Below are 13503 nucleotides of genomic sequence, written 5' to 3'. Positions count from 1 at the left end.
CAGCCAAACAGTTCGATTTCCACAATTTTGCGTAATTTGCTATATAAACCTATTTAAATGTCAAAGTAACTTTGTATGTCTGTTATCTCTTCACTGCTGAATCGATTTAGATGAAACTTGGTATGGTGATAGTTTGGGGCTCGGGAATGAGCCTGGGATAGTTTTTATCACGCATCAATCATCATCATCAACATTTCTAAAAATCTAAATCCTGTTAAATGGATAGAAAATGTGTAACTTAACACTAAACATTGGACAATTAAAATATATGGAAATTAAAATTACAGAAAAATACTTGCAAGAGCTCAAAGCAATATTAAGGTATTTTATTAACATACTATTTATTGTGCAATTGTTTTTTTAAATAAAATACATAATAAATATTTTTTATTGTGCAATAATTTGTTTAATAAAATAATTAATAAATAAGTTTCGAAACACAATGGGGTTTTAGATACAAGCCGGGTATTGAACCCACAACCTCCGGAATGAAAGTTGGACGCTTACCACTAAGCTACCAGGCGCTCAACATTAAGTACCTACCTATTTATGATGATTAATGCCGATTCTGTCTTGACCGTCGGCAGGGTCATAAACTTCAGATATTGTGACCACGATGTGGGTCCCCGCCGATAAGGGCAATGCGGTCACTTAGGTACGTAGATTACCTTCCAATAGATCACGCAATATATGTAGGTACATCGATAACGTCTGCGTAACTTACTTTCTACCTATACATCTCGCTCGCACTAATATGCGAGTATGAGCGAGATGTATACAGGGTGTCCCATAAATGATACGTCACAGTGACACTGGAGGTAGACCAAGCCAAGAGGACCCAAACCAACTTAACATGACCCCAGTAAGAGTGGCACGGTTTTCGAGTTATTGCCAAATTAAGGTTTTTCATGAATTTTGACCGTTTTTAACATTGTTAGTGCCAGTGTGCACTCGGAAAGGTCTCGAAGTTAGTTTTTTTTTATGTGTACGGCATCATGAATAGTTAATTAAGATAACAGAATATGTATTTTATCGATAAACAATGTAAAATGCAAAAAAGTACTGGTTTAATCTTGAATTAAATTCACAGCGAAACATTAATTTCGACTTTAACCACCTGTCGTGAAAAAAAATTACCAGAAAAGTAATGAGCAAATAATGTTGCTGCGTGACAATAAGGAAAATGGAGCAAACAAGTGACGCACTGGTTCCCAGCTGTAAGCGCAAAAACGGCAAACAAATAGCCAGATGGGAAGATGACATCCAGTTTACTCTAGGACCCCACTGGACCAGAGTTGCCCTAGACAGACAGTACTGGAGAGAGTTGGAAGAGGCCTATGCCGACAGGCACACCACATTAAGAGACATTCTTTAATGTAAACAACGTACATCTCACAAACTAAATATCTAAATCTGTATTTAGAAAGAAAGAAAGAAAGACATTTATTCCATAAAACACACATACACAGGACAATAAGATGAAAGAAATAAGATAATTAGAACAACAAAAACAAAGAAATTATGTACACATTAAAAAAAAAAAACAGAGAAAAGAATACACACTTGGTATTTACAAGTGTCTCTTAAGCCGACCACTGACTATTAGTCCTGTTAGTCAGTGGTCGGCTTTATATGGATTAAAGGCTTATTTAATTTAATTTAATACTCCATCTAGTGGATAAATACTTTGTATGTATACCGTTGTATGATACATAAGTATGTATATGACACGCGCCACACCGCACAATCTAAAACAATTCCGTACTAATATTCGTTATTGAATACGAAAAAAATACGAGCATACTATAAACTTCGATCTTATCGTTAGGGACCGATATCTCACAGAAAACTCTTGGTTTATATCGTGTTAGTGGCAAACAAGCATATGGCCCGCCTGGACAGTCACCGACGTCACCGTAGAATGTATGTGGCTTTTCATGAAGGGCCCTTATGCTTCAATTGTAATAAGGTCGTTTTTGTCTGAAATTGTCTACAGAAATTCTGATTGAAAGGTCCCTATTGCTCATGAAGCATAAGGACCCTTCTCTGATGGAAAGCCACAACATATAGTCTTGCAACCCCGGAAATGTGACGTGGTCGCTGCTGACCCTTTATCAGAATCCTTTCCACAAAATAAAAATCGATGCAAAAAGAAGCTACATATGTTTACCTATCGTCTCGTAGTAATTATTTACTAGCTTTTGCCCGCGACTTCGTCTGCGTGGAATTAGTGACAACAGCTAAAGTAGGTATAGCGCCTGGATAATGCAAATAGCAATCATTCAATTCGCGCATTGCTTACTTCATAGGCAATTCATTAACTCTTTAAATTCCACCCCCCTTTGCACTCTCTTCAGGGATGATTTCCGACATAAAAACTATCCTATGTCCTTCCCCGGGACTCAAACTATCTCTATACCAAACTTCAACTAAATCGGTTCAGCGGCTTAAGCGTGAAGAGGTAACAGACAGACAGACACACTTTCGCCTTTATAATATTAAGTATGGATTTCTCTGAATTAACGGTTAAAATTAAAACGGCTTTTCCAGAGAAAATATAATACCCCATTAATATTTCCAAAAGAAAGTGTAATAAAAGGCTTCTTACAAAATATTTATACCGTTGAACAGTTATATTTTTAACATCCGTTAGTTATTCATAATGGACTCACGATTACCGTAACAGGACAAACTACCCTTATTGCTAAAAACAAAAGAACATCGCAGGCCGCCATGTTTTCTTGAATAAGCTACTATTTGGATGTTAACAGTTATTTGTTTATGTTTATAACGGGAGGGTAAGTTTCGGCACTTTTTGTACTATAATGTTATACTAGGAATTTTATTTTAAAAGCGGTGGCCGAGTGGATCAGACGTCCGACTTTCAATCCGGAGGTCCTGGGATCAAATCTTGGCCAATGAGTTTTTTGGAACATAAGTACGGAATACGGAATATCATTTGATATTTACCACTAGCTAGCTCGGTGAGGGAAACATCTCGAGGAAACCTGTATACATAATTATGCGAAGAAATTCAAGAGTGTATGTGAAGTCCCCAACCTGCATTGGTCCAGCGTTGGGATTATAGCCCAAGCCCTCTCGCGCATGAGAGGAGGCCTGTGCGCAGCATTGAAACATAAAGGATGGCTCACGCTAGACCGGACCGGGCCGGAGCCGCCGGTGCTTCGTTTTCTATGGGAAGCACCACGTGAATCACCGATGAGTCGCCATAGAAAATGACATGTCGGACGCCTCGGCCCGGGCACGGCCCGGTCTAGCGCCTTAACTATATAGGTTGATTTTTTTTCTTGGTCATTTTGTAAGACAATCCTTATTACCTCTACACTTCTGCAACAAATCCCTAAATAATTTACCTATTTACATATATAACATAATAGCTGCTGTCCTGTGATAATTCCCACGCCAGAACAGTCGACAATGGATCCGTTTGGATATTTATGGCGCCGTCGGCCGTTATTGTAAGCAATCATTACCATAACGGAAACAGTAAGGCCCGACATGTTTTTTTATTACATTTTTTAAGCATTAGGAAGGAACAAGCTTGAGGGATAATAATTGTTGTAACAGAACAACATCTCCTCTTCTTCTTCCTCGCGTTATCCCGGCATTTCGCCACGGCTCATGGGAGCCTGGGGTCCGCTTGACAACTAATCCCATGATTTGACGTAGGCACTAGTTTTTACGAAAGCGACTGCCATCTGACCTTCCAACCCAGAGGGTAAACTAGGCCTTATTGGGATTAGTCCGGTTTCCTCTCGATGTTTTCCTTCACCGAAAAGCGACTGGTAAATATCAAATGATATTTCGTACATAAGTTCCGAAAAACTCATTGGTACGAGCCGGGGTTTGAACCCGCGACCTCCGGATTGAAAGTCGCACGCTCTTACCGCTAGGCCACCAGCGCTTAACACACAACACAACACACACAGAACAACAACAACACAACACACACATTGACAACATATTGACACAGTAACAGAACAACATATTGACGAATATATGGAGGCAAATTAGAACGTAAGTACTTACATTTAACCTTTTGGACGCCAATGACCGATATATCCGCACCGCAGGTTCAACGCCAAAGACCGATTAACCGGTCACAGACCACAGAGCAACATAGACCTACGTGCAATCGTGCATATGCATAAAGTTTAATTTCAATTTTTACACTTCGGTGACGTGGCGTACGAGTGACAGCTTTTGTGTTTGACACGACGTCGAAAATGTTAATGTAGTGCGCAGAAAGTGATACGTTTCTGCTGCGGAGCATTTTACTTTCCAAGTACGTTTTTTTTTTCAAGTCACAAGTCAACTGAAATAAAATAATACTTTTTCTACTAAAAACCTAAACAATTAAACAAAATTAGGTAATAATGTAAGTATCTCAGTAGATACGGCACGACAGATTCTTTTTAAACATCCTGGAGGGCAAGATTGAGGGGAAAAGACGCAGAGGAAGGCCCAGGCTCACATATCTCAGCCAAATAAAAGATAGAGTTTCTGTCGTGTCGTACGAGGGAGTTAAAAGACTGCCCCAGCAAAAAGAAAAGTGGCGATTACTCCACCGACAAGAGCATAGCTCTTAAATACATACATGATGATGATGATGATCTCAGTAGATAAAAAGATGGGTAGTACAAAAGACATCAACGCACTTCTTATTCATTAAATAGTCGCGCGTTGATGTCTTTTCCTCTTGACCGCGACGAGATGTGATTGGTCAAATTCATTACAGTTGACTAAAGCGTTTCGTAAGAAGTCATTATAGTAGCGAAAAGTATGCCATTTCAATTTGGTACCTATACGAAGTCTTAATTCAAACATTAAAGTCGACGAGTAGAAAAAAGTTTTTGGTCCTAAAATGGTTTATCTATGGTTGTCTTTACTAAATACGATTTAGTATATTTCACATACCTACATCATACATTCCACAATATGTCCAAAATCCTCCGCTATTACGTCGCATGCGCATGAAAAACGGCTCCGCTTTTGGAAAAAACATGCGAAAAATCCCTCTTACCGTTAAACACTCTGTAATTTGTCCAAAGCACAAGCATGCACATATTTGATGGATGCGGCACTTTCAGAGATGACTTTTAGGTACAGATGTAGTGCATCATTATTTTCCATCGATTTTGACGGAAACTTACGAACGTGTCTTGCTATTTCAGTCAGTCTCGGTGCAAAAAGTACCTACTGACGTTGACTGAAGTAGCATGACAAATACGAACGTTTCCGAGAAAATGCGATGGAAAACAATTATGCACGGGTGCTGTTTGTGGAGACTGGTCTGTTTAAGCTAACACAAGCTATTATACTTAGTAACTTTATTTTTATTAATTAATTACAGTGAGACGCCTCATTCTGCTCTCGTATGTTTCTTTTCTCTGAATGTATTAATTATACAGGATATTGACTCTTGGAGACCCTATACATCTCTAAGGATAACTTGATAAACTATATAATCTTATAGTTCTGACACCTAAAGACATTTACACCTCTAAATATTATAGATATTTTTTGTGTTTTGTATCTGTATTTTGTATGTAATTCGACATTAAGAGACCATATACATCTCTTAGTAATTGTAATACGTTAGATTGAATTGTTAGTTTTATTTTATAAAATTGTTGATGTTATTATTTTTGCTTGTGTGTAAATTCAATGTTGACGTGTAAAAGTGCCCTTGTGGCCTATTTGCTGAATAAATGTTGACATCTGTATACAACGTGCTTATGAATGCGGAAAGTTGTCAAAATCTTGGAAAATTTGTCGGATATTTTGGTAAATTTCACAAAATTCAAAGGAAGCTATCAAAATATCCGAGAACTTTTTCAAGCTTTTTGAAATTTTCGCACTATCAAACTATCGGTACTAAAAAACTAGTCCTTTAGGGTTGTAATCGCCCAAATCTAAAAAAAATCGCGGTAATTTCGATTTTCGACAAAGTTGCGTTTGGCGCTCAAGGTCACAAACTTGGATTATTCATTGGGCCAACATCAAAAACAAGTCTGCAAAAAATCAGAACTACCGGATTTGACGCAACCGCTAAATATATAAAGTTACTATATTACAACGCTTAAGCGGTAGTCGGTTTTAACGCGACGTTGCAGTTAGCGTGCAGTCTTCGTGCAGTTACCATACAAATTGCAGTCGGGTTGCAGTGCGTCTGTACGGGCCCTTCGTAGCTGAGGTGTTTGTAAACGCTTCATGATGCGGTGTCTGTGCAGTCTGTGCTAAGGTTACTTCATTTAGGTACAAAATAAATACCTAATTACTTAATAACCTAATAAAACCTACTTACTTACTTCGCTGTCGCTGGCTCAGCGACCCGAAGTGGATCTTGGTCTCTCACTAGATTTCGCCATTCGTTCCTATCCTGTGCGATCCGACGCCATTCAGCCGCTTGGATATCGCACAGGTCTTTCTGGACCTCATCGATCCATCGGTACCTAGGCCTTCCGACCGGACGTTTCCCAGTTGGTCGCCCCAGACAAGCTCTCTTGGCCGCACGATCCCCTCCCACCCTCTCCACATGGCCGAGCCAGCGAAGTCGAGCAGCCTTGTAGAGATGCGCAAAACGCTTGACTGAGTTGAAAAGATTGATTCATATCTTTCGCTCGCGGTGATATTATATCAATCATATCGCTCACTTCGCTCAGTGGATCTGTAGACTATAGTATATGTTCAAGAGTGAGTAGAGGGAAATGTCAATCAATCAGATACACACATCCATAAGTGCGACCAAGATGGCGAATCACGCGATACGATCCCGCCATGTTTTCCCGACACCCTCCGAATTCTTCCGAACCGCTCCGAAACCTATTCGCATCGTCTCACTCGCTCGTCACGTTCGGCCGGCTCATCAAATTATGAGTGGGAAAGAGCGAGCAAGGAACACTGAGATAGATGAGCGACTGAGCGAGTTAAATCTTCAGTGAGTTGAAGAGTGAGCGAGTTCAATCAAAAGATATATGTAGTTCACTTAAATCACTCACTCGTGAACGACACATGTCTACAGCCTTGCTCTCGCCGATGATGTTGGGCTCGCCCACCAGTACGGTTACCATCAGTTTGTCACTGACATAAACGCCGTCGAGAACGTAATTTACTTTCTATACATCCCGTTTGCACTAATATGCGAGTGCGAGCGAGATGTATAGAAAGTAAATTACGTTCTCGACGGCGTTTATGTCAGTGACAAACTGATGGTAACCGTACAGTTCTTCCACCTCCAAGGTCCTCCTCACCTAGCAAAACCTAATAGAAGCTGTAGAAAAACTCTTAATTGAAAACTCTTTCCACATCCTGTGCCCTGTTTATCAAAAGCTTGTACCTTGTAATACAAGTGGAAGTCCCTTTCAAACAAAAGCTGTCAAAAAGGGACTTCCACTTGTATTACAAGTTACTTTTGATAAACAGGGCACTGGTCCCAAAATATCTGCGACATATACTTGGTCAAGCAGATCTTGTCAGTAGAAAAAGGCGGCAAATTTGAAAAATGTAGGCGCGAAGGGATATCGTCCCATAGAAAATTTGAATTTCGCGCCTTTTTTTACTGACAAGATTTGCTTGACCGTCTATAGTAGACCAGCCAACTGCATCGAGACGCGCGCCAAAAAACAACTGAGCTACCGAGACTTACCCGTTGACAGCGAAACTTCGCTCAACGATTAGCTGTGTAGTCTGTGCTGTGGGTGTGGACACTTCATTAAGATACAAAATAAAATAAATTACTTATCAACCTAATAAAAGCTGTAGAAATACTATTATTTGAGAAGTAAGTAAGTAAACACTTTATTGTACGGAAGAGAGGAATAATTAAGGTACATCAGATAGAACATAAATATGGTACAAGGGCGAACTTATCCCTAAGAGGGATCTCTTCCAGTTAACCTATGGGTACCTAAGGAGTAATTAAAAGCTATACCTAGAGTTATCATCATCATCATCATAACTTAAAAGGTTTGCTCTTGTCGGTGGAGTAATCGCCAATCATTTCTTTCTTGTGCCAGTCTTTTAATTTCCACATACGACGCATTATTTTTTATTTGGCTGAGATAAGTAATTATAGGTATCCCTTCTTCTCTTGTCTTTTCAATCCTAATAATAATTATATAAGAGAGACCTAGAGAGACTCTCGCTGGGTGGTTGGATCAAGGGTCAGATGCAGAAGGCGGTAATTTTGGACACGGCGCGTATAGTACGTCGGTTCTTCACTCTGCGGCCCTGACCACCGGCAGCTTGGGCCAAGCCCCGCTGCCGGCGGCACCCTAGGTTAGGTTTTTTTATAATGTGTTTATATGTATTTTTTATTGTTTTGTAAGTGTTTTTATATTTTACTTTTATATTCATATTATAACAAACCTAACTTAAGACGAAAAATAAATAAAGAGAATTATATAATATTAAATACTTACTATAAAACTCTTCCCACATCCTGGTTCCCAAATATCGGCGACATAGTAGACCAGCCAACTGCTCCGAGACGCGCGCCAAAAAACGAACCGAACACAACGAACTATGGATTTAATCATTTCTCAAAACCTGAACCACAACAACTGAAGAACAACCTTCTTTTACATCTATCAAACTGTCTGCTAAACGAAAATCAACCTTATTTAAAATGAATAAAGCTTACAGTTACGCTTGGTAGCAGAAAAGTTATCTTTGCGCTGTGCAGGCGCTCGGATGAAATTACAAAGTTAATTTGCAGCTGAAAAACGTAAAGTTATTAAAATGTAGACTGTGTTACAAAGGAATAGGAGTGTTAAAGAGTTGGGCGGTGGTAAAGTTGTGGTGGTGAAAGTAATACAATTTGGGCCCGCCTCAGTTTTTCGCTTTGGGTGGAGTTTTTAGTGACCCCTCCTTAGTAATGAGAAAATTGGCGTTGATGTTTGCATCCCACTTTTACATGTCATTTCGTGGTTTTGAGTAATCAGCGTCATGTTGCTGAAATGCATCTCCTCTCTCTTTCTGACAGAAAAAAAGGCATTTTATTATAATTTCACTTTTTTTATTCATTTTATTTCATTCGTACTTCACACAAAATTACCTAAAGTGTCATTCTATGGAACTTGCTAAGTATGTAAACAAACGGCCATAGGGCGATTGTGCACTACAATGAATTTTACTGTCCGGCAGTCCGAGTTTTTACGGTCCGATATGGCACGCCATTAAATGTATATAGTAGCTTGTGCACTAGACGTAATTTTACCGTCCGACATTTTACTTTTCGCCATTCCGGAGAGTTTTTTTCCGGTCCGAGATGACAGCTATGAAAAACGTGTTTATGCTTGTGCACTGCGTCTGGAATTAGTAATTATTCATGACTTGGCCGGGCGGGGGCGGGCTAGGGGGGGGTGTGTGTTTCATGCCACTGCGCCGCACCTGCGAGTAAAAAGACGGACAAGTGCACAAGCCAATCATCCGTTTTTTTCATGCCATATCGGACCATGAAAACTCAGACTGGACAGTAAAATTCATTGTAGTGCACAATCGCCCATTTTGAAATTGTCTCCGAATGATGAATTTACTAGTGACTTTTGTTTACATAGTTAGCAAGTTCCATAGAATGACACTTTATATAGGGTAATTGCGTCAGTTTACCGTCCAGTGTCAGTTTCCGTCCACTTGACATTTCATTTTTAATTTGCTACTTGCGAAATATATTTTTTATGTAGATAGATAAATTGTTTAGATATTAAGGTTTGCAATAAGTCCAAATTTGTGGAGCAATGAAGGTTTATATTCAAATTTCGTCAAGTCAAGTAACTAGAGCCGGACTAAAACTAGCGCAATGACCCTACCTTTTTTTCACTCGATATTTTTTTTATGAAATAGGAAGTAGTTTCTGGAGAAACGCACAGTAGGACTGCCAACCATCTAAAAGTCGTAAGTAGGTATACCAGGCCGCGTAGCCAACATGCCAATCGCTTACGCCCCGTAACGAACGGAACGAAACTGTCACTGTTGCACTAATATAATTAGAAGAGTTATAGAGAGACACAAAGCGTTCCGTTGTCGTAACGCAAGCGATTGTCACCTTGGCTAGGCCGGCTGGATGATAAATTGTATTTGCCTAGCTATTTTGTATCGCTATAGCTACATCTATAGTCTATAGACATTCGAGCCTCATCCTCCGCGTGACAGTGACGTGTCTATTAGAAGTAAGAGGATTAAAAAGGGACGGATGCAAGTCACAAGATGTAGCGTTCTAGGAAGCCGATTTGAACTTATAAATCGACATAAAATTTATTATTTTTGACGACACTCACTAGTGCGCCTCGGTAGCTCATATTAGTGCAAGTAATTATGAAACAGTGACAATATATCAATAACAAATGTTTGAATTTTGAAAGCCGCTCTTACTTTGGTGGCCACACACTAAAGGATGATTCACGCTACACCGGGCCGGGGCCGGGCCGGAGCTTCTGGCGCTTCGTTTTCTATGGAAAGCACCACGTGATCACCGATCAGCCGTCATAGAAAATGACATGTCGGACGCCTCGGCCTGGGCCCGGCCCGGTCTAGCGTGAGTCATCCCTTAAGCTGCCTTTCCACGGAGGTGGAGATGAGCGGATATGAGACGAGAGGTGGGAATCAACCTACAGCATTCGTTATAATTCAGTGGATCGGGGAAGAGACCCAATGCTACTTGATTCCTGCACATCTCCTCTTATCTCCGCTCATCTTCATCTCAGGGGAAACGCAGCCTAATTATAGGAATTACATGGAATATTACATGGAATTGAATTTGTAACGACATACGTAATTTCATTTATTATTAATTTGTTGATTTGTATTTAAAACATGACATTTTGTTCAATTGTGATATTTTTATCTTTATTTGACATTTTAATGACAGTTACAAATTATTTACGTTGACATCGACTTTAATGTTAATTTGGTTTACTTATATTCAATTGTTTGACATGTTTTTCTTTGTACATGACGATCCTTATTGGGAGTCACAATTAATCTTATTATTTTTAATTTTTAATTTATAATGTAGTTTTTGACGATCGTGATGAGAAGATAAACATAATTTTGACGAATGTAGCAAATTTATAGTGTAATTTTCATCTTGAAATAAAGAAATCTAATCTAATCTAATCTAGGACATTCTTACACAGATTGACTAAGTCCCACAGTAAGCTCAAGAAGGCTTGTGTTGTGGGTACTCGGACAAGGATATATAATATATAAATACTTAAATACATACAAAACAACCATGACTCAGGGACAAATATCTGTATCATCATACAAATAAATGCCCATACTGGGATTCGAACCCAGGACCATCGGCTTCTCAGGCAGGGTCACTACCCACTAGGCCAGACCGGTCGTCAAGTACTTACATGACAATGATGACAGTAGCGCCACATGTAAGAAGCCCACGTGCTCCACATTATATTATTATTCCGATACTATCTAAGTTTTTTAGTCGCAACCATGTATTCCTAGTATTTGCATACTTATTTCGAAGAGTCTACCCGCTTCCGCGGTAGCCTATGCCTTGTCTCACACAAAATTAAACATAAATGAAACCTAAAATTAAGCTTCTTACTCGCAACCGTCATATTTATACTTACTTCCTACTTGTATTGAAGATTTTACCGCTCCCGCTACCGCCTATGACATGTCCCACACAAAATTAAACATAATGTAATAGGTCTAAAAGCTTCTTAGTCGCAACCATCGTACTTATTACTTCCTAGTTGTTTTGTATGATCCCCATTCAATTTGTATGTATTAACAATTTATTAATGGCTAAGCTTTTGAGGCTTCGATTCCGGTATCAGATATATCGAAACGGCAATAGTACTCATAAATATCTGTACATGCACTCTAACATCTTGACATTAAGGCTGACATCGATTCTTAAATTACATGAAACTTGCCATGTACAGTCAGCTGCAGAGATAGTTGACCCCCCCCCCCCTGCAAACATATTTCCATGCAATGGGGGTCAGTTTTTAGGTTTCCGTACCCAAAAGGTAAAACGGGATCTATTATTAGGGTTCCGTACCCAAAGGGTAAAACGGGACCTATTACTAAGATTCCGCTGTCCGTCCGTCCGTCTGTCTGTCACCAGGCTGTATCTCACGAACCGTGATAGCTAGACAGTTGAAATTTTCACAGATGATGTATTTCTGTTGCCGCTATAACAACAAATACTAAAAACAGAATAAAATAAAGATTTAAGTGGGGCTCCCATACAACAAACGTGATTTTTGACCGAAGTTAAGCAACGTCGGGCGGGGTCAGTACTTGGATGGGTGACCGTTTTTATAGATAATGATACGGAATCCTTCGTGTGCGAGTCCGACTCGCACTTGGCCGGTTTTTTGATACATATGAAAGGTTAATAAAACCATATTCAAATTTACAAAACTTTTTTTATTTCCATGTACAAAATTCTAAAGCTACAATGACACCGTTCCCTAAATCTTCCTACTGGACTTTATTTCCTAACTAGTTTTTGCCTGCGACTTCGTCTACCTGGAATCAGTAACAGCCTTAGAGCATTTAATAACCGGAGTCGCCTTTAAGAGCTTACCCCTCTGCCGAAAACCTTGCACAATTGTGCAAACTTTTGTATGGACTGACATGGCTATTTGTACGTTACGTACAAATCATGTAGAAATAGCAATACATTTGACGTTCCCTCCCCCGCAAAAATCGGCAGACTGTTTTGTACAGAAAATGTCAGCCATGACGTCTCCAGTCACTAAATGCTCTAAGGTAAAAGCAGCGAGACTAAGTATAGCGCCTGGATAAAGTGTAATAGCAATCATTCAATTTGAGCATAAGCTTAATTGCTTACATCAATTATCAGGCAATTCATTAATAGGGGGTATTACTGCTATGTTCTGCCGCCAGAGTGCAGCAATAAGCTAGCTAGTAAACCATAGAGTAACTTATACATACTGTGCCTTAAACTGTTTTTGACAAGTTTTCACAGACAATAACATATGACATTGATGCATCAAGGCGGTTTGTTAACAAGGGCCTACCGGTAAACGCGAAAATCGAAATTTAGTTATCTGCCTCTTTATTGCTCGAATATGCAAGAGTGATAGAGTTCGAGAGGTTATAGTTCGTTTTTTTTAGCATTAGAAATAAAGTAAACAATCTTGATGTGTCTTTTAATTGAAAAACACATTTTAAAAATAAGTTACGGCAAATATGTAACAATTATGAATCTAATACAATCATTCTTCTGCTTTCATAAGTAATAGTTACTGATTTTTAAAAAGCGTATTTCAATTAAAATACATGTCAAGATCGCTTACCTTCTTTCAAGTTCTTTCTAATGCTAAAAAAAACGAACTATATATAACGAAATTTCGATTTCCTTGTTTCGCGGTAGACCCCCAGATTGTGATGGGTAGTGGTGGTGGCGCCCCCTACGCAGAGTTTCGCGTAATATTCCCTATTCTCTCAATTCCACCCCTTCCCCCTTTTCACTCTCTT

This window comes from Cydia splendana, chromosome 27 (genome assembly GCF_910591565.1).
Source record: "Cydia splendana chromosome 27, ilCydSple1.2, whole genome shotgun sequence".
In the NCBI taxonomy this organism is placed as follows: domain Eukaryota; kingdom Metazoa; phylum Arthropoda; class Insecta; order Lepidoptera; family Tortricidae; genus Cydia; species Cydia splendana.
The sequence above is the reverse complement of the archived record's forward strand: the minus strand, read 5'-3'. Positions refer to the sequence as shown.